This window comes from Pseudorasbora parva, chromosome 6 (assembly GCF_024679245.1).
Source record: "Pseudorasbora parva isolate DD20220531a chromosome 6, ASM2467924v1, whole genome shotgun sequence".
Classification (NCBI taxonomy): domain Eukaryota; kingdom Metazoa; phylum Chordata; class Actinopteri; order Cypriniformes; family Gobionidae; genus Pseudorasbora; species Pseudorasbora parva.
This window is the reverse complement of record NC_090177.1, coordinates 10,778,721-10,805,222: the sequence shown is the minus strand read 5'-3', so window position 1 is coordinate 10,805,222 and position 26,502 is coordinate 10,778,721. Positions and strand designations below refer to the sequence as shown.

The window sequence follows — 26,502 nt, the reverse complement described above, 5'->3', positions numbered from 1 at the left end:
TTTCGCTTCGGCTGGATTTCTGACAGATGGATACGCGCCGCGCGCACCGGTGACCGGTTACCGGGGCGCACGGACTCGCAGCGCACTGTAAGCCGCCCGTTTACTAATTAGTGCTCAAGTCGTAGTGTCTGTGGGTCACTTATTACAGACGCAATCCTGTTTGAATTACCTGAGGTCAGTTGTCTTGATCAAAGGCACGTGGTTGTAGTTCGTGATTCATGGACCGGTCCAGGAACAATAGTGGATAGTTCATCAAGCCTTCTGGGCTTTGAACCCACAACCTCAGCAGCTGCTCAGACTGTCTCAGTTATTGTAGTGAACAGCTGTGTGCGCGTGCATATCACGCTATAGGAGACACCGGGGCAAGTTGTCACACCCAGGACTCAAATTAGTCGGATGGGTGGATAGATAGATAGATAGATAGATAGATAGATAGATAGATAGATAGATAGATAGATAGATAGATAGATAGATAGATAGATAGATAGATAGATAGATAGATAGATAGATAGAAAACAAACATTTGCGTTATTGGACCTTTGACTCAGGTCTTTTGTTACATTGTGACAACTTCCTCATATAACTATATAGATATTATATAATATATTCTCTTCTACTTGTGAATTTATGAAAATATCCTCACAAACGTCTTAACAACAACGTTTAGGGCTTTCAGGAAGGATTCATAAATCAACCACATAATGTATAATGTCCAAAAATGTCTGTAAAGTTTAAAGATATGCGTTTGTAATAATTATAAATTGATTGATGTGAGGACAATTGCAGTTTTTGGGAGGTCATCAGAAGTCTAGGGCTCTGTTCCAAAACCTTGCAAGCTGCATACGTGGGCCGCATCGTAAGAACGCTCCAGACGTGAAGGCTTTTCCAAAAGATGCCTCCTTTGAGCCATTTTTAAGCCAGCATTGCGTGTATCCTTTGAGGAAATCCCACAATGCAATCCAAGATGAGTGAGTGTGAGTATAGTATAACATTTATGCATTTAAATATAAATATGTATATAAGCCATATACTAATATATGCCAAAATTGTCACTTCATTTTAGATAGGCAGCAGACAGCAAGGAAGCTCACTGGGTTTAAAAGCAGAGCCTTCGTGTAAATCATAAAAAAATTAGGCATTGCCATATTAAAGTTAGAGTTGCATGATTTTTGGGGAAAAAATTGCAATTTTTCTAATAAAAAAAATGTGATTGGAATTTAAAATGTGATTAAAAAAAAGAGAAATGTTTGCTGTGCTGGTTTGTAGAGCTGCAACAATTGATGAAAATATATTAGTATAGCTATAAACTAATAATAATAGTAATAATAATAAATATAATGCATGTTTTTAATTATTGTTTACTATAAATAAAAATACTAAATACAAGCAAAATAAGTAGTATTACTCGTGTAATATTTCACTGTATAAAACATTTAAGAACACTGAAAAAAGCAAATAAAATGTACTTATTTTTTCTTTGTCCAGTTTTTGCACACATATTTTTAAAGTAAATTTCACATAGGATATTAAGTAAACTCTACTTATGAGTTAAGTAAAGTTAGTAAAAGTAATTTTAACTTGGCCAGTAAAAGGTTGTTTTCCATGATTAACCTCGTGTTCATAATCATTAAACTAAGCATAAATCATAAAAAACTCACATTAAGATTAAACACATCAATAAGTTTACATTATTGTATGCATTTCAGTATTTAGTATCTTTAACTCGCCTTTTAAGGCAATGATCATGATTCATGTGTGTTTAGTGCTATCACTCGACAGCAGCTGTTTTCGTGAATTTCCCCTCTGTAAAATTAGGTAGCAACGTTGATAGCCACTCATCAAGACATTGCTAAATTGGACTGATTTGGACGATCATGCTAAAAGTGTGCAGTTTTAATAAGGGGATTTTAAGGGCTTTGTCAGGGAAAATAAGTGTAACAACTGCAATTTTGTCTTATTACTTAATACTTACCCTATTTTGATGTGAAGTAAATGGAGTCAAGAAGCCCATTCCATAGACTCCAGTGTGAGTCGGGAATCGGAGTCAACTCCGAAAACCTGGAATCAAACATTCCAAGAAGTAACACGGCACCTGAACTCAGAGATCTCAATACTTGATACGCAGTACACAATGACGGTAACATTCGGTGGATCATTTTGAGTATAAATGTGTAATTTTGAGTAGAAACCGAACTCCAAATGTCACAAAATGACAGGTTACTAAACCTAACAACCAAAGTCACGATAAAACAGTGTAAATAAATCTGGAAATCAGCGGGGAAAAAAAATCATATTATTTATTCAAGCAAGATGGGAACACCAGTATCAGAAAAGTTGAGTAGTTTTACTTAATTTTATAATGTTGATATTTACGCTTTAATTTCTACAAGCTCCAATTAAGTACTAATAGTGCCAATTAAGTAGTTTTTTTTGTTGTTGTTGTTTATTGCCTGGACTAACTTTTTATGTATATTTTACATGTTTATTTCTTTCGTATTTACTTCACCACAGAATAATTTTTATCAGTGTAGAAGAATATGATAATTTCAATTTACATTACAACTGTAAAATTCCAATTATATTTATGGCTGTCTCAATTTCTTCATTGTCACACATTAATCAACATTTTTACCACAGTACTGTATAATTACCATATTCATATACCATATTATTATAAGAAGAAGGTACTTTGTTAGTGACATTTGCACGTGTGTGTGTGTGTGTGTGTGTGTGTGTGTGAGTAGAATCTAATTTGGTTTACAGTACTTGTTGCAAGAAAATGGTGATCTTTATGACAGCTCAGACCTGGCCTTAGCTGTGCTTTTGTTCATGTGTCTCGGGCTGCGTCTTAATCAACCTCTGAGCTTGTGAATCAGTATATAATTTTCATGAATTTGTGCACTCACTACTATTTCCAACGCCGTGACAACGTCCTCATTGTACAACATCACTACTGATATTTACGAACAACAGCAGAGCTGATATCATTATGATAAATACTTTGCTTTTCACGTGCGACATTTCGGTTGTATTAAATAAATGATACATATTAGCTAGAATCATTACCTGGTGTATGTTTATGGTTAAATACAATAAAATAATGATTTGTATTTTAAAACCATTTATTGTGTGTCATTATGCCTAGTGAGCTGGCTCACGTGATTCAAGTTTTGTGCTTTAGAACTTCCGTTAAAGGAACCTAGTGAGCTTTGGTGCTCCCTGAGTTTTGCAGTGAATTGTGGGATTTTTTTTAGGGAACGAACATTCCAGTGCACTGAAAGAATTCTGCGATTGAGGCAGCTCTTAAAATGGCCGACGCCCTCATCAGTACCCTGACTATTGAACTAGCTGATTGAGAGAACAAGGCATAGCATTATGACTTATTATTGTGTTGGTCCCCCTTTTGCTGCCAAAATAGCCCTGACCCGTCAAGGCATGATGGACTCCACTAGACCCCTGAAGGTGTGCTGTGGTATCTGGCTCCAAGATGTTAGTAGCATATCCTTTAAATCCTGTACGTTGCGAGGTGGGGGTCTTGTTTGTTCAGCACATCCCACAGATCGCTTGGATTGAGATCTGGGGAATTTGGAGCCCAAACTCGTTCTTGTGCTCCTCAACCCGTTCCTGAACCATTGTCAGCTTGTGGCAGGTTGCATTTCCTGGTAAAAGAGACCACAGGCATCAGGGAACACTGTTTCTTTGAAAGGGTGTACATGGTCTGCAACAATGCTTAGGTAGGTGGTACGTGTCAAAGTAACATCCACATGTATGGCAGGACCAAAGGTTTCCCAGCAGAACATTGCCCAAAGCATCACACTGCCTCCACCAGCTCACCTTCTTCCCATAGTGCATCCTGGTGCCATGTGTTCCCCAGATGCACACGCACTCAGCCACCCACGAGATTTAAAAGAAAATGTGATTCATCAGACCAGGCCACCTTCTTCCATTGCTCCGTGGTCCAGTTCGGATGCTCACGTGCCACTGTTGGCACTTCCAGCGGTGGACAGGGGTCAGCATGGGCACCCTGACTGGTCTGCAGCCCCATATGCAACAAACTGCAATGCAGTGTGTATTCTGACACCTTTCTATCAGAACCAGCATTATATTATTGAGCAATTTGTCTGTTTGATGGGACCACACTGATTCTAACACATACATTTTTAGGACAAAATTGCCTAATATATCCCACCCACCAACAGGTGCCTGTAATGAAGAGATAATCAGTGTTATTCACTTCACCTGGTCATGATGTTATACCTGATCAGAGTATATTTCCTGTTCTGTTCTGTTCTGTCCCTTGTCTGTTCAGCATGTTTAATCCCTTGTGTAAATACTCTGTGTTTAATAAAAGTATCTCGACTGATACATACGTCATCATGCATCTCCTGAACACCAGCAAATTTGTGACACTGGTAAACTGGCATTAAAAGGGAAGTGTTTTTGCCTGATTTCTAGTTTGTCTCTTAATGGATTCTATGCATCAGTCTGAGCATTAAAGCAAGATTACCGCAACAACTCACTGTAATTAAACTCTCACCAAGTCAGGGTGTGTGTAGACCTATACGTTGCTCCAGCTTGTTCATTAAAGAACAAATTTGTTTAACAAACCTTCTGCAAATGATCAGTCCCGGTCTGCCTGTTAAGGATGGAAACATGCCGATCAGTTCAGTTTGTAAGCAGAAGCTTCGAACTGCATGAGATACTCAAGTGAGATTCATTTCCAGTGCTTTTGTGGGTCAGCCATTTAAAGCTTTACCATTCTCTGAGTCTCTCACATGCAATATGTGTGCGTCTCCTGCCGTCTGCCTGTGCGAATCTGACAAGCTTGTGGGTTATTTTTACTGGCGGCTGTGTTTGAGTCCAGTGAACTGAGACTGGAACAGCGATTTGCCATTTGAGATGCAGTGACCACTCATCGTTACCCATCTGAGCCTGCATGAATCAAAAATATTCATAAACCTCTCACTCGCTCTAACATGCACTCTAACATTTATTCGTTTTTATTTTTTGGCCACTTCCATAACTCTCTTTTTAAATATTATATTATGATTTTTAAATTATTTATTATTTTAAAATCATTTCATAATTTCTCAAGTTCATTCATTTAATCAAATCCCAAAATAATTTTTTTTTTACTGCTTTGTTTTTCTTCTAAACAAGAATATAATTATGTTCTGCCTTTTCCCTCCATATCTTTCTTTCCAAACATTGTTTAAATTGGAAATAAACCTTGAAATGGCTCAATAATAGCATTAGTGTTTTTTTAATTATTCAAGATATGCATCTTTGAAGTATCATGTATTTTCAGAAGTCCTTATTTTTTTCTGTTAAAAGATGGAATCGCGAAGAACGGGACTTTAGAATATTCTATTATCTGGGTCCTGGATATTTTGCATACTGCATAATTGTATGTAAAGAGAAAAACGATGCATCGCATTAAGTGTTTTCGAGTTGTATAATGCACATTTTGGCAAATGCAGTAGTTCATCTGGGAATGCAGTGCATTTAGGCAGTTTGTTTACTGCAAAATTATACACTGCAGAAATAGTACGAGTACCATGGTAGTTTTCTATTCCAAATGTAGCAAGAGCCAAAGTCAGTTTAATGGGTTGGGGAAAGAAGTTTAACCCTCAGCAAAAGTGTAAAGTGTAAAAATAAAGTGCGTCAGAAGATGAGATGAGATGAGAAAGAAAGATACATTTGGAGAAGAAGGTTTGATGTTAATATTGATGAGCAAGTGTTAATGTGATCCTAAAAGCAGCTCTAGCAGAGATGGCATTATCCCTCCTTTTTTACCTTTGAGAAGGGCTAGAAAATTGGACTAGATAGAGGAAGAGAGTAGAAAACACAGATAGAGACGTGGAGCAAGTCAAAGTTTTATGATCAGAAGCTCAGAAGACTTGCCACGCTCCCCTATGACGCAGAGCTGCGCTGTGAATTATAGAATAAACAAAAATGTGTTGTCTTTTTTCATCTCTTTGGTAAACACTCCAGTTTGGATCAATAAAAGGCAGCTGTACACACTCAGAGGGCCGGTTCCTCATTTCCATTTTAATGAATGAGGCTTAGTGAGCTATTGAGCAAGTTATAATTGTGTTGTGGTGTAGAGACCTGGAAAAGTCAAGGATTTGTAAAAGTGTGGTGTTCGTCTGTATATTTCACAGGTTCAGTTGTGTGCTTTAATGTAGTGTAGGTATAAATACCAATGCTTTGTAAAAGTATGTAACATTTAAATCAGAGTGTGCATGTTTTATATTAGAAAGTAGAGGCGTATTTACGCCGAAAGCAAATATTTAAAGCGAACATGGCACATCCTTTTTTATATATGTATACATATAGAGACTGTCTTATTTTAGGGAGATGAGAGGGTTTGTATCTCTTACTATTGGAAAAAGCAGCAGCTAACTTGGATCACATGAGGCACCTCATCCTGTCGTGTAATGGCAGTAACGTCAGGGGCCAGCGTTCAAAGATTTATGACAGTCGGCTACAGTTCACGTTAGTTTATTGTGGATTAACTGCGTTTGTCTTGTGAATAATGTTCTATATTTGGGGATATATCGCTAGTAAATGTACATTAGGATGTGCTTTACTGTGGTAAAAAGTGTTGAGTGCTCTACTAGCTGCAGATTACTGGTCACATTTAAGATTCGATTTGAATCTCTTCTTTAATGAGCATACATACACTATATTGCCAAAAGTTTTGGGACGTCTGCCTTTACATGTACATGATATTTAATGTCATCCCATTCTTAATCCGTAGGGTTTAATATAGAGTCGGCCCACCCTTTGCAGCTATAACAGCTTCAACTCTTCTGGGAAGACTTTCCACAAGGTTTAGGAGTGTGTTTAGGGGAATTTTTGACCATTCTTCTAGAAGCGAATTTGTGAAGTCAGTGACTGATGTTGGCTCGCAGTCTCTGCTCTAATTCATCCCAAAGGTGTTCTATGGGGTTGAGGTCAAGAGTCTGTGCAGGCCAGTCAAGTTCCTCCACACCAAACTCACTCATCCATGTCTTTATGGACCGACGCTTTGTGCAGTGGTGTGCAGTCATGTTGGAACAGGAAGGGCCATCCCCAAACTGTTCCCACAAAGTTGGTAGCATGAAATTTTCCCAAATGTCTTGGTACGCTGAAGTATTAAACTCTTTCCCCGCCAAACACATAATTTTTCGTTATTTGTGAGAAAACGCTTCAAGGCAAAAAACGTAATGTTCTGGGTTTTTGTGTGTTTTCACTGTCGGACCGATCTACTCCATCTGTGTTTGATCATCGTCGCTCTGAATCTGATCTGGAAACATTCTTTCACAAAAATGGGATTTTTCTCAGCTTTTTGTTCAAAATGTTGCTTTTTTATGAAACTTACCCATATTCAAATGTTGATAAAAACGAAATGGATGAAGCTAGAATTAAAAAAAATAGTTTTAAAGAAGAGGGTCAGCTCTTTCTTTTCATATATTTCATGCTCAGATATTCATTAAACTAAATATTTTATGGTCTATTACATTTTTGTGAAAATTGTCAAAAACCCTGGTGGTGGCTGGCAACTTTTTTTTTAAACGCTGGCGGGGAAAGAGTTAAAGTGTCATGAAGCCCCTGTTTAAGCCGCCGTCAGTCCTCACCTCAGTTTTGAAAATTCCAATAAAAGTGGGCGTAGTTAAGCTGCAGAGTGGAGGGGGATGAGGGGACTGACTGACAACACAGCGTCTGATTCAGAGTTTTATTTCACTCTCAGTAAAAGCATCAATAACACAAAGTACATATCCTGTGATGACTGTCATTTATTGCAGAAATAAATGCACAGCCATTCACATGCTCCCAGCATAGAAAATATATACGAACACGCTGTTGCATCATTGATAACTTTTGAGGCCTTTTTTGCAGCGTTTTATGAGCCGTTTGATTGGTTAATGGGCCGTAAAGAGCGGTTACACTGACAGTGTGGATGAATCGCGTTTGTTTCGAAGACTCAGGATCTACTAAAGAGAATTTATGCGACGCAGAAACTCTTACAAAGCAAAAACAATCACTAGTTTTTGATCCAATGCATCTCTCACTTACTGATTGAGTGTGATATCACTCTTTGAAGCATTGGTCAATCCACTCGTGCTGCTGTGTTAAGCGAGTCATCTTCTCATAGGATAAGGACACGCAGACTCATGAATAATTAAAGGGGGGGTGAAATGCTGTTTCATGCATACTGATCTTTTTACACTGTTAAAGACTTGGAATCCCATACTAAACATGGACAAAGTTTCAAAAGTTAAGGTGGACTTTTGATGGGAGTATTTCTTTGTCAAAAATACTACCACGGTTAGTCATAAGTTTCGGCAAGTTTTTTGCGATCATGCGTCCACTTGACGTTAATGGGGGCGGAATTTCCTTGTATGGGCCGTACGGGCAATTCTACCGGAAGAGCGTGAGAGAGAGAGAGGGAGAGAGCGAAAGTAACAGCCTACGCCCATCAAAGCGCTGGCTCGTAGGCTGCGCTGCACAGGTGATGTGCACAATTAACAATGACATCAAAAAGTGCGTTTTTGGTTGCCAGACCAAGACAGTCCTGCACAGATTCCCCAAAAACCCCGCGGTAAGGCAACAGTGGATGGAATTTGCTTTTCCAGATCAGCAACTGAGTTGCGCGAATGTTTATATCTGTTCGCTGCATTTCGGTGCCGACTGTTTCATAAACAAGGCCCAGCTCGACGCCGGATTTTCTGATCGCCTAATGCTGAAGGATGGAGCAGTCCCAACGATAAAGGTCCCAACGTTAGAACCGCAGGCTGTGAGTAAGACTGCTTTAAATGTCTGTGTTTTTGCCTATGCCCATCAAGTAGCCCAAACATGATCACGTATAGTTAATTGATCAATGGAGCATGCGATGTGTAGTGCGTGTACATTTGTTTAGCTGGCCACTATATGTGTAACTTTATGTTTGTGTATTGTGAAAGCACTCCAAACAACAATACACAAAGAGTGGGGAAATATGTTGAACTAAATAAGCGCGCTTCTTCATTCAAATGCGCTACTATTCCGTGTCTTTCTATGTAAACACTAACTTAGCCTGCCGTGCAAAACCAGTCCGCTTACTAACGTTACAATTGTCTACACAAACCACGCGTAAACACACACACACACGTGAACAACTGCACTTCCCACATGTACACCTTCAAAGACAAAAATACGACGATATAATTCAAGTATAAATATGTAAATAACACAAGCCGCTAAGCATATTATATAGTTAGTGTATAACTTGTACCACATAGAGACGTCCTGCTCTAGTCGTTTTTTGCTGCTGCTCCTGTTCAACTGCAGCCTCTGGGTCTGATTCCGGATCATAGATGTATGGCTGTATCTGATTAAAAGCCATATTTTTATTTTGAATAAAGTTTTTTCCCGCTGTTAGGGATGACACAGCTTTACGACGCACTCAACACAATAACAGCGGCGCGCACACGTCATTATTTAGCTCCGCTCACACGATACGCCCCCACCCCCTCGGCTTTTTTCGGAAAGACTCGGAACAGCGCATCTTTCTTATATAATTATTAAAAAAATAAAGACTTTTCGGAGATATGCAGGATGCAATGCTACTCTATAGATACTCAAGATTGACATGACACTGACTGAAACTGAGTGTTTCACCCCCCCCTTTAAGCGAGTTGTCTTTTCATTGGATAAGGATACGAGTCATCATCGTACTATAGTATAAGAAAATGGCACATTCTGTGACGCTGATACAAAGATGGATTTAAACCCGAAAGTTGAATATAGAGAAAGGTTTAAAATACACTAGGTTTCTCCTACAATCAAAACGAATGGATGTTAACATTGATGCTCAACACTCAACACTCAATGATGCTCAACACTCATAACTTCCTTTCACTGGAACTAAGGGGACAAGCCCAACCCCTGAAAAACATCCCCACACAATAATAACCCCCTGCGACCAAACTTTACACTTGACACAATGCAGTCAGGCAATTACCGTTCTCCATTAGCTGCCAAACCCAGACTTTCCATCAGATTGCTAGACAGAGAAGCGTGATTGGTCACTCCAGAGAACACGTCTCCACTGCTCTAGAGTCCAGTGGCGGCGTGCTTTACACCACTGCATCTGACGCTTTGTATTGCACTTGGTGATGTGAGGCTTGGATGAGCTGCTCGACTGCATTCCATTAAGCTCTCTAAACAATGTTCTTGAGCTAATTTGAAGGCCACACAAAGTTCAGAGGTCTGTAGTTATTGACTCTGCAGAAAGTTGGCGAATTCTGGCACTGTGTTCAGCATGCGTTGACCCCGATCTGAGATTTTTACGTGTTGTTGTTGTTCCCAATTGCTTCCACTTTGTTATAATACCACTAACAGTTCACCGTGGAATATTTAGTAGTGAGCAAATTAAATGAATGCACAGGTGTCAACCTCTCACGGTACCACACTTGAGTTCACTGAGCTCCTGAGAGCGACCCATTCTTTCACAAATGTTTGCTGAAGCGTCTGCATGCCTAGTGCTTAATTTTATACACCTGTGGCCATGGAAGTGATGGGAACACCTGAATTCAGTGATCTGGAGGGGTGTCCCAATATTTTTGCAATGATCCCTAGCAGTGATCCTTAGTAAAAACCTATACCAAAATGTATTTAAAATACATTTATTTTCATACTAGATATACTACAAACCCATTAACCACTGATATATCAATCACTTGACACTTATGTAAATATTATAGTAAATATTATAATTAAAATGTATCTGGAGTACTTCTTTATTGCACACTGCACATTTTTTTAACATTGTATTTTTTTTTTACATTAACATGAATGTGTTTTGATATCACTAGTAGTAAGGATAGTATGAACTCTGTATAACACAAGATATTTAAAGTATACGATTATGTTGCAATAGTTATACTTAAGCACAATCAAATATACTTTTAGTGCATCTGTAGTTGGACCTCAGCAATATTTCTAGATAACTAAAGTGCATTAAGTACATTAGTATACCAACAGGGTATTTATATTATGTACATAAATATGTAAATATATTTGAAATGCATTTAGTTCACGCCAAGTACACTACAAATACATTTTAGTACATTTACCACTAGGGATAATAGTCACTTGAAATGTAATTGTTTTTAAAATGTAAATTATCTTATTTATTTCAATATAATACAATATGTGTAATTTAATTATAAATTAAAATGCATTATATCAGCATGGAAATCATAGAGCCCTATTTTAACGATCTGAGTGCATAGTCTGAAGCGCATGGTGCACGATGGGTTTAACGATGGGAACATGGTCCAAAAGGGTTGTACTCTTAATGGTCACTAAATGAGTCATGGGTGTGTTTTGGGGTGTAAATCAATAACCCAGTCAGAGTCTTATCTCCCATTCCCTTTAAAGGCCAGTTGTGCCCGCACCATGGACGGATTCGCTATACATGGAGGAATTTGCAGACTGAAACTAGCTAAAAACTCACATTCCTTCAGGTGTATGATAGGGCCCATAGTCATTTAAGTCTTATTATAATTGTAAAACCTGAAAGCTAAAGAAAACATTGATACTGTTTATTTTATTTACTCAATATACAATATCACAAATATGCAATCCTATTATTAAATACTATACACATTTGCTGGTGTTAATGTCGTAAATGAGTCCTACCTGACTTCTCTTAAAAAACATTTTAACAAGGTAAAATCTATATATGGTTCCCAACAAAAGTGTATAACGTAAAACATGTTAAAGATTAGCGAACAGGCTGTTGACACATTAAATGATAAGCTTTTTCTTCTTAAAAGCTGTGTATTTAATGTAGTGAAGCCTCTCCTTCATTGACATTCATTAAAAAAAATTGCTTCTTGTCTCCTCCCCTGCAAACCGACAAAGTTTTAGCTTTAGCCGTTACGCGTAAGACGTTACGCTTTTTTGGCTTAAGGTTGCAGGCTTTGCCTTCAAGTGACTTTATTAGCACCATGTTGTCATATTACAGTGAGTGAAATCTGTATTATCAGATGGCTTGTTGCATTGTAGTAAATTAAATGGTATTTTTTATAGTTGTAGGCATATGTTATATTTGTAATTTATACAAGGCTTGTACAAATTTACCAGAATATGATTATGAGTGTCTGTCAATGTGCTCCAAGATGAAAACACATGAAAAATTGAACTGGAAAAAAAAGTCCCACCCCAGACTCACACCATTTGATGAGCCAGAATTCAGGATGCACAATTAGGGAGGTGTGTGTGTTTACACTTTTCAGGAAAATCTACTTATTTGGATATTAAGTCACATTGTGTAAAATGATTTCCATTATTTATCACATTTTTTCTTTTGTCAAATCAACTTTGATTCACTAATGATGTTCAGATAACAATAATTTGAGAATAACTAGAATCATTTGAGTTTATGAGGATTCAACTAATGGCATGGTGGCAAATCACTGATATAAATTAAAAACATGAATTGATTCTAAAAGTCGGTTTACTACACTTATGCATTCTTTATTTTCCCCTTGCATGTGGATAGGAAGAAGTATTTTAGGATTCAAATTATACCACATCATATTTAAGTCATAATCAAAAGATGTTTTTGAATTGTCTTAGTCAGCAGGGAAGCTATGTATATCCTATGTAAAGGAGCTGTAATATACGCTCAGCATGATAATGCGGATTTTGCTTATGATAATTTGATCTTTTAATCATAGTGTCAGTCAGCAGGAATTTGTCTGTTTAGGCAATAAGGCATTGTGTGTTAAAGCACAAATACAAATTATATCTGCACATAACATTCAGACACATAACAGTCAAACAAATCTCTCACTTTCTCGGTTTAAAAGACCTTGAACCGTATGTCCGGCATACAGATTAATACATTGCCGTTCAAATGTTAACTTTAACTCTCTTAGTCTCCCCAAGACTAGCTTTACTGGTTTAAAATGCAGTAATATTGTGAAATATTGTTAGTTTTCTGTGAATATATGTTAAAATGTATCAAAGCTGAACTTTCAGCAGTCTTCAGTGTTGCATGATCCTTCAGAAATCATTCTAATGTGCTGATTTGCTTATTTTTTGTGATATTTTTTTTCCAGAATTCTTTGGTGAATAGAATGTTTTTGAAAGAGAAACACTTATCAAAGACTTTACTGTCCCTTTTGATCCATTTAATGCATCTTCGCTGAATAAAATTATTAATTTCTTAAAAAAACTTTCTTACTGAGCCCTGATTTTTAAATGGCAGTGCATATATTCTGAATATAGTCTCACCTTTAAGAGTGTTATTGTGGGAGAATGATAAGATGGATGGATGAGGGAGATGGGAAGGAGGATTGAGGAAGAGAAATGCCTGGTAATTATAGTCCTTAAGTCTCGTTATGTTGGTGACAGGCTCCATCATGCCTTGGGGCTCTTAAGATCAATGGCTGGGACCTGACTCTACTGCTAACGAACGTCAGATCGTTAAATGTATGGGTGCAGAACACAGGAATTAATTATGCCATTTATGGCTTCAATTTATCAGCTCAAGGAGATGTTTCTGATAGTTCGCACTCCTCATGATGCCTGGCCCGAGGGGTCCTAAGTCAGTAGATTCAATTTGGACAAGAACCGCATTGAATTCGCGGCCCAGTAGAGCAACACTTAAGAGGACGAATTTTAAAGTTACTGTGGATTCTGCTGTGTTCAATTTCAGCCTTACTGTGGGAAATGTTATTCAAAACCTGGTCTCATGTTAATCAGAACATGCTACCTCTTATAAAGAATTTGCTGGCACGTGAAAAGGCCTTATAGCCGGTGTAGCGCGCATGAATATAAAGCAACCACTGACAGTCAGAAACAATATTATCACCTCAGAGGGACTGACACAATTCCCTGTTGCTCAGCAAGCGTTAACTGGAAACACAATGACAAGGAAAAACATAGTTTGTCACAAGCTTTATTCGTTTGTTCTGTCACTTCCAACAGAGTCTGTTGATTAATTCCTATCAGTTACGCAAGTGAGGCTTTGTAAAAAATAAAAATACTACTACAACTGGAATATTGCTTTATAATTTTGTTGTAGTAAAGGCAGATGATCCGCTGTGGCGACCCCTGAAGGGAACTGCCAAAAGGAGAAGGATTTTGTTGTAGTAAAGCTTGAATAGTGAGGAATATTTGATGTAAAAAAGGTTGCATATGGTTAAATACTTGAAATAAAATAGATACGATACTTTATAGTAAAGTGGAAATATGGTATAATACTTCAGTTATTGTTAAATGTTTGAGATGTATTATAGCTGGAAATTGGAGTAATTCTTACTTGATATGTGAAAATCATGAGCGTGGTAAAATACTTAATGTAATGAAGAAAAAATATGGAAAGCTGAATATACAATACTTAAAATGTGTTAAATTTGGAATATGGTAACATACTTAACATGCAAAGCTGGCTATGGTAAAATATACTTCATACAGGATGTGGTAAAACTAAAATATATTAGAATACTTGTGATGTAACACCAAAAGATATTAAAATATTGTAAAACACTTGATGTAGTAAATCTGAAATCTATTAAAATGCTTGACAATGTAGTAAAATACTTAATGTGTGGTAAAGCTTGTATATACAGTCCCTGACAAAAGTCTTGTCGCTTGTGTACAAATTGACCTAAAGTGCCGCTGAAATATATTTCTAATCAAGATTTTTTTTACAAGAAATGGCTCATTTTAATCCCACCAGCTTTTGTGATAATGTTTCAGTGAAAAACTAAACTTTCAAAAAGTATTCTAATATTCACAGCTTGGTAAAGCCCATTGAGTCAATTTTTGCAAAGACATAAGTGTTGTCGCCTTGTCATATGAGCTTCCCCTGTGACTAATATTGGATCAATTAGGTCTCAAGTGTGTATAAAAAGAACCCCAGTACACTAGACCTTCACATCAACTGCAACTAGACCTCTGCAAACATGCCTAAGATTCACCCTGAGACTAAAGTTTTGATTATCAAGAGGCTGAAGACCAGATCCACTGCTGATGTGGCAGACACCTTCAATGTGTCTCAGCGTCAAGTACAGAGGATAAAAAAAAAGATTTGAAGAGACTGGAGACGTTTTTGACAAGCCCAGGTCAGGTAGACCCCGCAAGACAACTGCTCAAGAGGACCGTTTGTTGGCTTGAAAATCCAAGGTCAGCCCATTTTCCACTGCAGCAGAGCTCCACGAGACCTGGTCACCTGAAGTCCCTGTGACAACCAGAACAGTTTGTCGGATTCTGTCTCGAAATGGCCTCCATGGTCGAATCAGTGCCCAGAAGCCAGCACTAAACAAAAGACAATTGAAAAACCGTGTGGAATTTGCCAAGGCCCACAGCCTGCTAAAAGGATGGACGCTGGAAAAGTGGCAGAAGGTGAATTTTTCAGATGAATCTTCTGTTGAATTACACCACAGTCGCCGCAAATATTGCAGGAGACCTACTGGAGCCAGAATGGATCCGAGATTCACCCAGAAAACAGTGAAGTTTGGTGGCGGAAAAATCATGGTCTGGGGTTACATCCAGTATGGGGGTGTGCGAGAGATCTGCAGGGTGGAAGGCAACATCAATAGTCTAAAATACCAAGAAATCTTAGCTACCTCTTAAATTCCCAAACATAAAAGAGGCCAAATTCTGCAGCAGGACGGTGCTCCATCGCATACTTCCATCTCCACATCAAAGTTCCTCAAGGCGAAGAAGATCAAGATGCTCCAGGATTGGCCAGCCCAGTCACCAGACATGAACATCATTGAGCATATGTGGGGTAGGATGAAAGAGGACGCATGGAAGACGAAACCAAAGAATATTGATGAACTCTGGGAGGCACGCAAGACTGCTTTCTTAGCTATTCCTGATGACTTCATCAATAAATTGTATGAATCCTTGCCAAACCGCATGGATTCAGTCCTTCAAGCTCATGGAAGTCATACAAGATATTAAATTTGGATCTCACAGCACCACAACTTAATTTGCTGACATATTTTTGTATTTGCTGTAAATTTGTTCAATTTCTGTATAGGCGACAAAACTTTTGTCTTGCCAAAATTTGACCTTTCTGTCTTGATTAAATGATAAATATTTTTTATGTGAAAATTATTTATTTCAGTGCATTAAACATCATTTGGGAGGGTTTTAGCTTTTCATATGAGCTATTTCTAACACCAATTAATTAATTAAAAGTCAGGTTAATATCAGGTATTTCTAGAAAATAGATAAGCGACAAGACTTTTGTCAGGGACTGTAGTAAAATAATTATTATGTGGTAAAGCTGGAATATAGCAAATCATTCACATGTCTTGAATATAGTAAAATAATTATTATGATTTGAATATAGTAAAATAATTAGTCTTAAATATAGTAAAATAAATAATATATGGTAAAGTTTAAATATAGTAAAATAGTATGGTAGTATAGCAAAGCTGACATATGGGAAGATGCCCCTAGATGTAATCTACAATATATTTTTTGACATAAGGTATATTAAAGGCGAAATATGTTAACATACTATAACATATTGACGTATTAGAGCTAAATTGGGGTCAAATTCTTGATTCAGTAGAGCTGGAATCTGAATGCATCAGATGTAATGAAGCAAAAATGTCTAACACAATCCCTTATTTCTGAGCATTAACTGAACACGCAGTGACAAGGAGAAACACACGCACAGATCTGTTTGCTCTGATCTTTATTTGTTTGTTTGCTGTCACGTCCATCAAATGCTGCTGATTATCTGGCTTCAGTTGCATATGTTTGGCCTTGGCGTTCCATTACAGCCATCTTCAGCCCACCCACTTCCACCTGTCTCTATTACTTTCTCCAGCGATACTGTTGCTGTCACCGCCGCTGATGTGTGGAAACAATATTGATCCACAGCCGGGGAGGCGGCGGCCCGAACAGCGGCTTTATTGCTTTCTATTAATGATGCGTTTCATGGCCGATGGTACAAGCTCTTACGGTGTGAACAAAGACCCAGGGCAAGAAAGACTGTCACAGGGATTTGTACTGTACAACACATATGTTTTATTCAGTCCTGGCATGAGTGCTTCAGAATAAATTAAAGTTAATGTACTTTGCCGAGGTGTCATGGATTCATGGTAATGCTGCGGCTTGGTGCAAAAGGTTTGCCCGTCTCGGACATTACAGAGTTTCAGCTAAATGGCAATTCACTGCGATCGAAAAGCAATCTTAGTCAAGGTCTAATGGGCTTGTCCTGCACAGGTTCTGTCTTTATATTCCTCCTGAGAATAATCAAAGGGTCTGTCACAAAGTTTTGGGTTGAGCTCCAGACATGTCTTGCTTTAAAAACTTTGAATCACTGTTATTATTGTTATTATTATTATTACTTAGTCATTTGAACAAACCCCTAACCGTGCACTGCAGGTCAAACGTTTGGAATTGAAATGTAATTTATTTCTGTGATCAAAGCTGAATTTTCAGCAGAATTTCTGAATTCTTCATGTGATTTGCTGCTCAAGAAATATTGATTTACTATCAATGTTAAAACTGCAGAGCCCTGCACATGACAAAAATATACTTGTCCGTTAACACTTTACAATACTGGTGCACTAATATGCATTAATTCATGCTTATTACACGGCTCTGTGAAATACTTGATTCTGATTGGTCAATCGCGCATTCCAGCGGTACGTTATTTCCAGATAACACCCGCTCATACTTGACCGGTACTACTTCTATGCTTAACGCTGGCGCCATCTTGTGGCTTAAACAGCCGTGGGTTACAATGGAAGACTTCAAGGCAGGTTTCCTTTATAATGTTTTTAATATAGATATTTTTCTTACACAAACGCATCGATTCGAATCAGAAGGCTCTATTAACCCATCGGAGCCGTGTGGAGCACGTTATTTGACGGACAGCTGCATTTTTATGGACTTCAAACACAACTACAACTAGGCTACTGCTTGGATTAACGTTAGCCTGGACTTTTTAAATATAACTCCGATTGTATTTGTCTGACAGAAGAATGTCATATACACCTATAATGACTTGAGGGTGAGTAAATCATTGGCTTGGTTTCATTTTTGGGTTAACTAACCCTTTCAGCATTCATTTTCAACATTTAGCAGCAATAGATAAAGGCTTAAAGCAGGTTGGAACTGTTTTTCTTCGCGGAAGCTTTGCGTAAGAACTAATAAAATATTAGTTTATTAGTATATTAGTTTGTATATTAGTATATTAAAATATTAGTTTATCCGCTTCGCGTCGGGGTCCTGATCACTCTGTCGGGGTTTATTCTGCGATAACAACCGGCTGGGTGTACATTATCCCTTACTTAAAGGAAGTGTATGTAAGATTGTGGCCAAAACTGGTACTGCAATCACTTTCAAATGACTGTAGAGCGGTGTGTTCCCTCTCCCCCTCCACCCTGACTCGAGGTTGCCAGATAGGCTGCAGGATCAGCAGGATCGTTTGTAGCTGCAGCTGTGGTAGCTAGAGCAGATCTGGCAACCCGGATGCCAAAACACTACTGACTTTGTGATTGGTCGATAGGTGGAGGGCGGAGCTTCTGGCCAAAACACAACATGTCAACATCAACATCAGTTGAGGGCTGGAACAACAACTTTTAAATGACAATATCCTGACCGGACTACTGTTGTCAGTGATAGAAGTATTTGAAATGAACATGATTTCTTAATGTCTAGTGACATATAAAGGCCATTATATGATTCATTGAAATACATTTTTTACATACAGTTCCTTTAATAGATTAAGTAATCATTCAATTGTTATTAGTAAAATGTGTCATAATGCATTAATTCCTAGTAACAAAAATATATTACCTAATAGTGTAAATTAACGTGTAAATTACCACAATGAGTCAAAGCTATGGATTTCAACTTCCAGTTTTCTGCTTTAATTAATCATTAGCTAATGATTTATAAAGGTATCATATTTGTTGAGGCACATGACTACTAACTAATTCAATATTAATTCAAAACCCATCACCACAATTACATCTTACTTAATCCATTAGTTAATAGTCATGTGCCCCAACAAATAAAGTCATAACATAATGACACCTTTATAAATCATTAGCTAATGATTATTAAAGCAGAAAACTGGAAGTAGAAATGCATGGCTTTGACCCATTGTGGTAGTTTAAATATTAATTTACATTATTGGTTAATTTAATGTTATTAGGGAATTAGTACATTATGACACATTTAACTGATAACAATTGAAGGATTAATCTAATAATCATGATGGATCTTCATTAGTTGCTAATGCAGTAATCATTAGGGGTGCACCGATCCGACTTTTTCAGTCCCGATACCGATGCCTGGGCTTTATGTATCTGTCGATACCCGATACCGATCCGATACTATTGTTAAATTAATAATAAACTGTACATCTTCCTTGAAGAGACTAAAGGCACCAGACTTTACTAAATCAAGATAATAAGACAAAATAACAGATGTATGCAGTGTTGAATTCTTATTTATTTAAAAAACAATTGTGCATTCAAATCTAAAATATAATTTAGGGCTCGACATTAAGCATGCTCATGTCTCTCCTTTGGATAAGTAAAACGGTCATTCACTTGTCCGAGTAAAAAATGCGCTTGTCTGGAAAAAAGTTAGATTTGTGTGTGTGTGTGTGTGTGTGTGTGTGTGTGTGTGTGTGTGTGTGTGTGTGTGTGAGTGTGTGTGTGTGTGTGTGTGTGTGTGTGTGTGTTGTAAATATAACTTATTCTGAAGCAATATTCACTCACAGTCAATTCACTCACAGTCAGTGTTCAATCAGCTTTGACATATTTCAAATCTGCATATTTGTGATATTTTACCTTTATAAAGGGCATTTTCCCCTAATCTTATTAAATATAAGCTATGCTTCAGGTTTCATATTATATTCTTAAATTTGATCTATACATTAAATTAAAATAAAATAAGACACTATAGGGATGTTACCAATCAAATTAAATGATTTACCCAGAAAAATTACTACTGCATTAAATAATGTTATGTGATTTGTATTTTTGAATAAACAAAATAAATGTTGAAAAATATAGGAAACTAAAACACCAGTAGGTGGCAGTAGGTGAGTCTTAATGAGTGAGTCATTGAGTCATTAATTCAAACGATTCATTCAAACGACTGATTCCTTTAAGAATGAGGCAGTCGTTTACGAACAGGTTATTGAGTCTTTGATTCAACCACTGAATCATTCAAAACACGTGAGATGTGTTATGGTTCTGCTGTTTGGAACTTTGTTGCTTGGAATCTTTGTTTGGAACTATTTTCGCAGCTGAAATGGAACAAAAAGACTCAATATTGCATCTAAAATGTAAGTAACTAATGTTAATGATTGTTTATGGAGCTGTCATAGGAAATCAGTGACATTTTCAATCGTGATGGTATTCAGGAAAACAGCACATTTGGTTGTGTGATGTTGTTTAACTGTATCATATGTTATAAAGATAAAACGTAACATTTTGAATGTTTGCCGAAATTACTATGTGTGAGCGGCGCTTTTTTGATTTATCCTCAAGATGCGCGAGCGTCAACAGCGTGTCGTTACCGTCAGTTCACTACATTAGCCTTTATCCATATCCACTATCAGTCACTTACACTAAATTCATCCTTTGCATAATGCAAAGTCAGTTGCTGAGCTGTATTGTCCACTCCTTTAGTGTTTGCTGAGCTGCAGGAATGCAGCGTGCTTTTTAACATGGTGTTTCTGGATTAAATTGGTAGTATTGCCGACAGACGAACTAGTTGGCGTGGTAAGCATAAAATATCTCTACACATCTCTGGCTAGCTCCATGTTGCTTCGAGCATGCGACACACGTGAAACTGACGAATGACGTAGTTCTGCTGCGAAAAAACAAACAAAAAAAAAACACCTGGATCGGCCTGTGGATCTGTTCATTTTTCCGATCCCCGATCCAGCTTTGTCGTCAGTATCGCGGCCGATATCCGATCCTAATATCGGATCGGTGCACCCCTAGTAATCATTAATAAATGGGTTAGTTCTTCACGAGTCATACATTAACTCATGATTATCTGTGCATTAATTAAGCATGAATTAATACACATTAGTGCACCCGTATTGTAAAGTGTTAGCATTTGTTCTCATGTTTTAGTAAATTGTGTGCTCAATATAATAATGTGTTCCTTCGATTTAGTAAATCGTGGCCACGTTGTATTAATTTGTTCCCTCGTTTTGATTTAACTAAAAGGGAACAAATTATTATATCATGCACACAGTTTAGTAAAACGAGGGAATTAATTGTGATTATATAATGTGCATTAAGGGCTCTGCAGCATGCAGTTTTTGCTGCTTAATATTTTTGTGGAAACTGTGATACACTACCTTTCAAAAGTTTTTCTTGGTTGCACTGGTGCTCCCCACTTCAAAAAGTAGGAAGCACCAGCAAAAATGTAAGAGTACAATTTATTTATTCATATATATATATATATATATATATATATATATATATATATATATATATATATATATATATATTATATATATATAATACACACACATATATATATATAATTTCATTTCATATTTAAAGTTGGTTTAACTTAAAAAAGTAATAACCTGATTGCCTTAAAATTTTGAGTTTATTGAAATTAAAAATTTTAGTTGATACAATGAAGGAAATTTGTTTAATAAATAGAAACTCGAAATATTATTGTATCTGAACCACATAATAAATTTGATAAATCATGAAAATAGCACTATTTGGCATGTTTCACTGCGTCATCAGAAATAAAACACACACAATTACCCAATATGCTTACAAAATCTTTTAATTATATTTTAATAACGGTTGTCGAATTAAATTTTTTTTTTTAAAATTGTATTAACAGTATAATGTTAGTATATTACAGTGTGTGTGTGTGTATATATATATATATATATATATATATATATATATATATATATATATATATATATATATATATATATATATATATATATATTGTTAACAATATATATATATATATATATATATATATATATATATATATATATTCATTTAAAAACACCAGGTTTCATAGAGTAATGAAAATTATCATTTTTAATGGCATTTATAATGTTACAAAATATTTCTATTTTAAATAAATACTTTTAAAATTGTTTTCAACATTGATAATATTTTTTTTTTCTTCAGCTGCACATCAGCAATAAAAGTCTGCACAGACAAGAACCACAAATTTTATTCAGTAAATGTTCAAATCTAGTTTTTCAATGTTTCCTCTCTTGACTTTTCTATGGGTAGCTCCCGGTGGTAAAGAAATACAATTACAAAATGTCACCTCTGTGCAAACATGGAGGTTCACGAGTCGCACGACTCTGATAATTGAAAGTTTGGCTGTAGCCTGAGTCTCGGCTCTCAAACTAGCCTGAGCTGAGAGACAGTCCAGATTGTGAAAGCTGACATTTGAGGTTTGCGTCTGAATCATTGATCAGAGATTACTTACATCGCTGTGGTCTCTTGAGAGATGCGCCGAGTTCAAAATGAACCGTATTGTTTTTCTGAGAAACGCTAAGTACTTTAAGCAAGGCATTTGAAGATGGATTTAGCCTTTTTTTTGTAATGAGTTCAGACTCATTAGACAATCAGGGGAAAGGGCAAAATAACAGCTTTTAAATTTAGCACCAGTGCCATGGCCATAAGATTACATTTGCTAAAGTGTGCTGTTATCTTCTGTTTAGCAGAAAAAAACAGTTGGATGTGTAAATGTGTGAAGAGAGCTACAGGGTTGGCTGCATCATGACCGTTTCTCTCCTGCTTTTAATCTGTTTAGGGAAAGCTGTCCTAATGTTTAGATGGCAACACAATTTTAGAGACATAGAATAAATTACAGTTACCAGCACAGGTAAAAGATGCAGTAAAGCGAGAATATTGTAAAATAGATGTGTATGTTAAAAAGTGCCCTTTGTGTGGTATATTTCAACTATAATGTACAATATATAGACAAAAGTTTTGGGACGCCTGCCTTTACATGCACATAACTTTAATGACATCCCATTCTTAATCTTTAGCAGTCTCCGCTCTAATTCATCCCAAAGGTGTTCTATGGGGTTGAGCTCAGGACTCGCCAGTCAAGTTCCTCCACACCAAACTCACTCATCCATGTCTTTATGGACCGACGCTTTGTGCAGTGGTGTGCAGTCATGTTGGAACAGGATGGCCATCTTCAAACTGTTCCCACAAAGTTCAGAGCATGAAATTGTCCAAAATGTCCACTTAGCACATTTTAAATAATTGTTTTATAAACCTTCTGTCATGGTTTAAAGGTGCCAGACAATAAGTTGAAACAATACAATATGTTAAATTGTTCTCTGATATCTACATAGAGGGTATGTGGCTTATTTAAGGGCAAAAATTGTCCAGATAGAGTTTTTACAGGTCCATTTACAACCCTATAACTTGTCCCTAGGATGTACAGTCCCTGACAAAAGTCTTGTCGCTTGTGTACAAATTGACCTAAAGTGCCGCTGAAATATATTTCTAATCAAGATTTTTTTACAAGAAATGGCTCATTTTAATCCCACCAGCTTTTGTGATAATGTTTCAGTGAAAAACTAAACTTTCAAAAAGTATTCTAATATTCACAGCTTGGTAAAGCCCATTGAGTCAATTTTTGCAAAGACATATGTGTTGTCACCTTGTCATATGAGCTTCACCTGTGACTAATAATGGATCAATTAGGTCTCAAGTGTGTATAAAAAGAACCCCAGTACACTAGACCTTCACATCAACTGCAACTAGACCTCTGCAAACATGCCTAAGATTCACCCTGAGACTAAAGTTTTGATTATCAAGAGGCTGAAGACCAGATCCACTGCTGATGTGGCAGAAACCTTCAATGTGTCTCAGCGTCAAGTACAGAGGATAAAAAAAAGATTTGAAGAGACTGGAGACGTTTTTGACCAGCCCAGGTCAGGCAGACCCAGCAAGACAACTGCTCGAGAGGACCGTTTGTTGGCTCGAAAATCCAAGGCCAGCCCATTTTCCACTGCAGCAGAGCTCCACGAGACCTGGTCACCTGAAGTCCCTGTGTCAACCAGAACAGTTTGTCGGATTCAGTCTCGAAATGGCCTCCATGGTCGAATCAGTGCCCAGAAGCCAGCACTAAACAAAAGACAATTGAAAAACCGTGTGGCATTTGCCAAGGCCCACAGCCTGCTAAAAGGATGGATGCTGGAAAAGTGGCAGAAGGTGGATTTTTCAGATGAATCTTCTGTTGAATTACACCACAGTCGCCGCAAATATTGCAGGAGACCTACTGGAGCCAGAATGGATCCGAGATTCACCCAGAAAACAGTGAAGTTTGGTTGCGGAAAAATCATGGTCTGGGGTTACATCCAGTATGGGGGTGTGCAAGAGATCTGCAGGGTGGAAGGCAACATCAATAGTCTAAAATACCAAGAAATCTTAGCTACCTCTTATATTCCCAACCATAAAAGAGGCCAAATTCTGCAGCAGGACGGTGCTCCATCGCATACTTCCATCTCCACATCAAAGTTCCTCAGGCGAAGAAGATCAAGATGCTCCTGGATTGGCCAGCCAAGTCACCAGACATGAACATCATTGAGCATATGTGGGGTAGGATGAAAGAGGACGCATGGAAGACGAAACCAAAGAATATTGATGAACTCTGGGAGGCATGCAAGACTGCTTTCTTAGCTATTCCTGATGACTTCATCAATAAATTGTATGAATCCTTGCCAAACCGCATGGATGCAGTCCTTCAAGCTCATGGAAGTCATACAAGATATTAAATTTGGATCTCACAGCACCACAACTTAATTTGCTGACATATTTTTGTATTTGCAGTAAATTTGTTCAATTTCTGTATAGGCGACAACTTTTGTCTTGCCAAAATTTGACCTTTCTGTCTTGATTAAATGATAAATATTTTTTCTATGAAAATTATTTATTTCAGTGCATTAAACATCATTTGGGAGGGTTTTAGCTTTTCATATGAGCTATTTCTAACACCAATTAATTAATTAAAAGTCAGGTTAATATCAGGTATTTCTAGAAAATAGATAAGCGACAAGACTTTTGTCAGGGACTGTAATGCTCTGTTTTGGCCTTATTTGGAAGGGTCATGAATATTAAAGTTGAGCTCTGCTCTGATTGGCTTATTCAGCAGCTCACAAGTTCAGTTGTTCAGCGAAGCGGCTCGTGAGTCCTGACAGAACACAGACCGACTGAATGACACTTTAAGCAGCACATCTCAAATGGAGATTGATCAAATACAGCCTACTTGTTTATTGGTGTTTTCAGATCATCCGCGCGCGCGAGAGAGAGAGAGAGCTCGCCTGCATGTGGTTGCCAGATTGTACATATTTAGGTAAAACACCGGATAGTAGGGCTGGCCGATATGGAACAAAAAATATATCTCGATATATTTTGCTATATCTCGATATACGATATATATCTCGATATCTTTACAGGAAAAATAACCCCCTAAAAACTAAAGTAAAAACAAATATGCCAAATACCACAAATTCTTTTTATTTTATTTTATTGAAGTGCAAAGAGTAGTCAGTTCATGTAGGAACAAAGTGCTTTTGCAACATTTAAAAAAAAAAACTCCCTGATTACATAAATAATAATAATTTAACTGTAAAAGAAAATAAATAATATTGCCTTCTTTTCATTTATTTCATGATTTCAAGATGAATCAAAGACTCCCTTTTTTACACTTAAAGTAAACAGTAAGCATTTTGCAGAAAGATGGGGGCATGACTGAGATATAAATAAACTGATTTCGTCATAACACCATTTCCTGTTAAATTTGTATCAAAATTCAAACAGTGATGTTTGTCATGAGTTTGACAAAATTCAAACTCATCATGAGGATCATGTAGGCTACACATGAGCTGAATTTCACTTCTTTTCCAGTTACAGAACGAAATATGAATGTCAGAAGGTAGGCTATATGATAATATGATACAGTACAACTTACAGAAGAGCACCGCGTGTCTCAGGACACCCGGGATGTCGCGTTTTTCCCTCTTGGTTAAAATATGAATAGACCTATTCATCATAATCCCGTGATAAAGCTGACAAAATAATAATAGTAATGATATTGCAATACTTTTTAAATGTTTTCAAATGATATGCGGTCATTTTGACATTTTAACCGAAAACCATGCGATCAGTTAGACACGAATCATAAACTGGCATGATTGCGACCGTGTCTCGCACCAATAGTGTCAATCACCTGACTGGGTGAAACTTGCGATTTGAACTATGATGAACATTAATATTTCTTTATGAATTTTAGCAAGCAGTTGTGTTAGAAGGAAAACATGGTCTCTAAACTGAGTCCTGAACAACGTGCGCGCTTATCAACATGATAACTAATCCTCACCTGGTTGTGGAAGCAGCCGTGTTCATGAGACAACACGCGAGGGGAGGGGGAACAAAAGCAAGAGGCGGGAGGCGCGCGAGCGGGGGCGAGCACAGCACAGGGAAGGCAAACAAGCAAAGTGGCGGA

General features: G+C 37.2%; 1 protein-coding gene across 5 annotated transcripts in view; it reads left to right on the top strand.

Moving 5' to 3' along the window:
- The window catches only part of LOC137078360 (cadherin-6), a 140,431-nt gene that overhangs the window by 9,982 nt on the left and 103,947 nt on the right, over window positions 1-26,502 (top strand). The window contains exon 1 of one of the 5 annotated variants that reach the window (XM_067445574.1): window positions 20,009-20,314. The exons of the other annotated variants lie outside the window; for them this stretch is intronic. The gene's annotated coding sequence lies outside the window, so the exon portion shown is untranslated. Of the gene's footprint in view, window positions 1-20,008; window positions 20,315-26,502 lie in introns of those variants that run through there. 5 annotated transcript variants of the gene reach the window in all.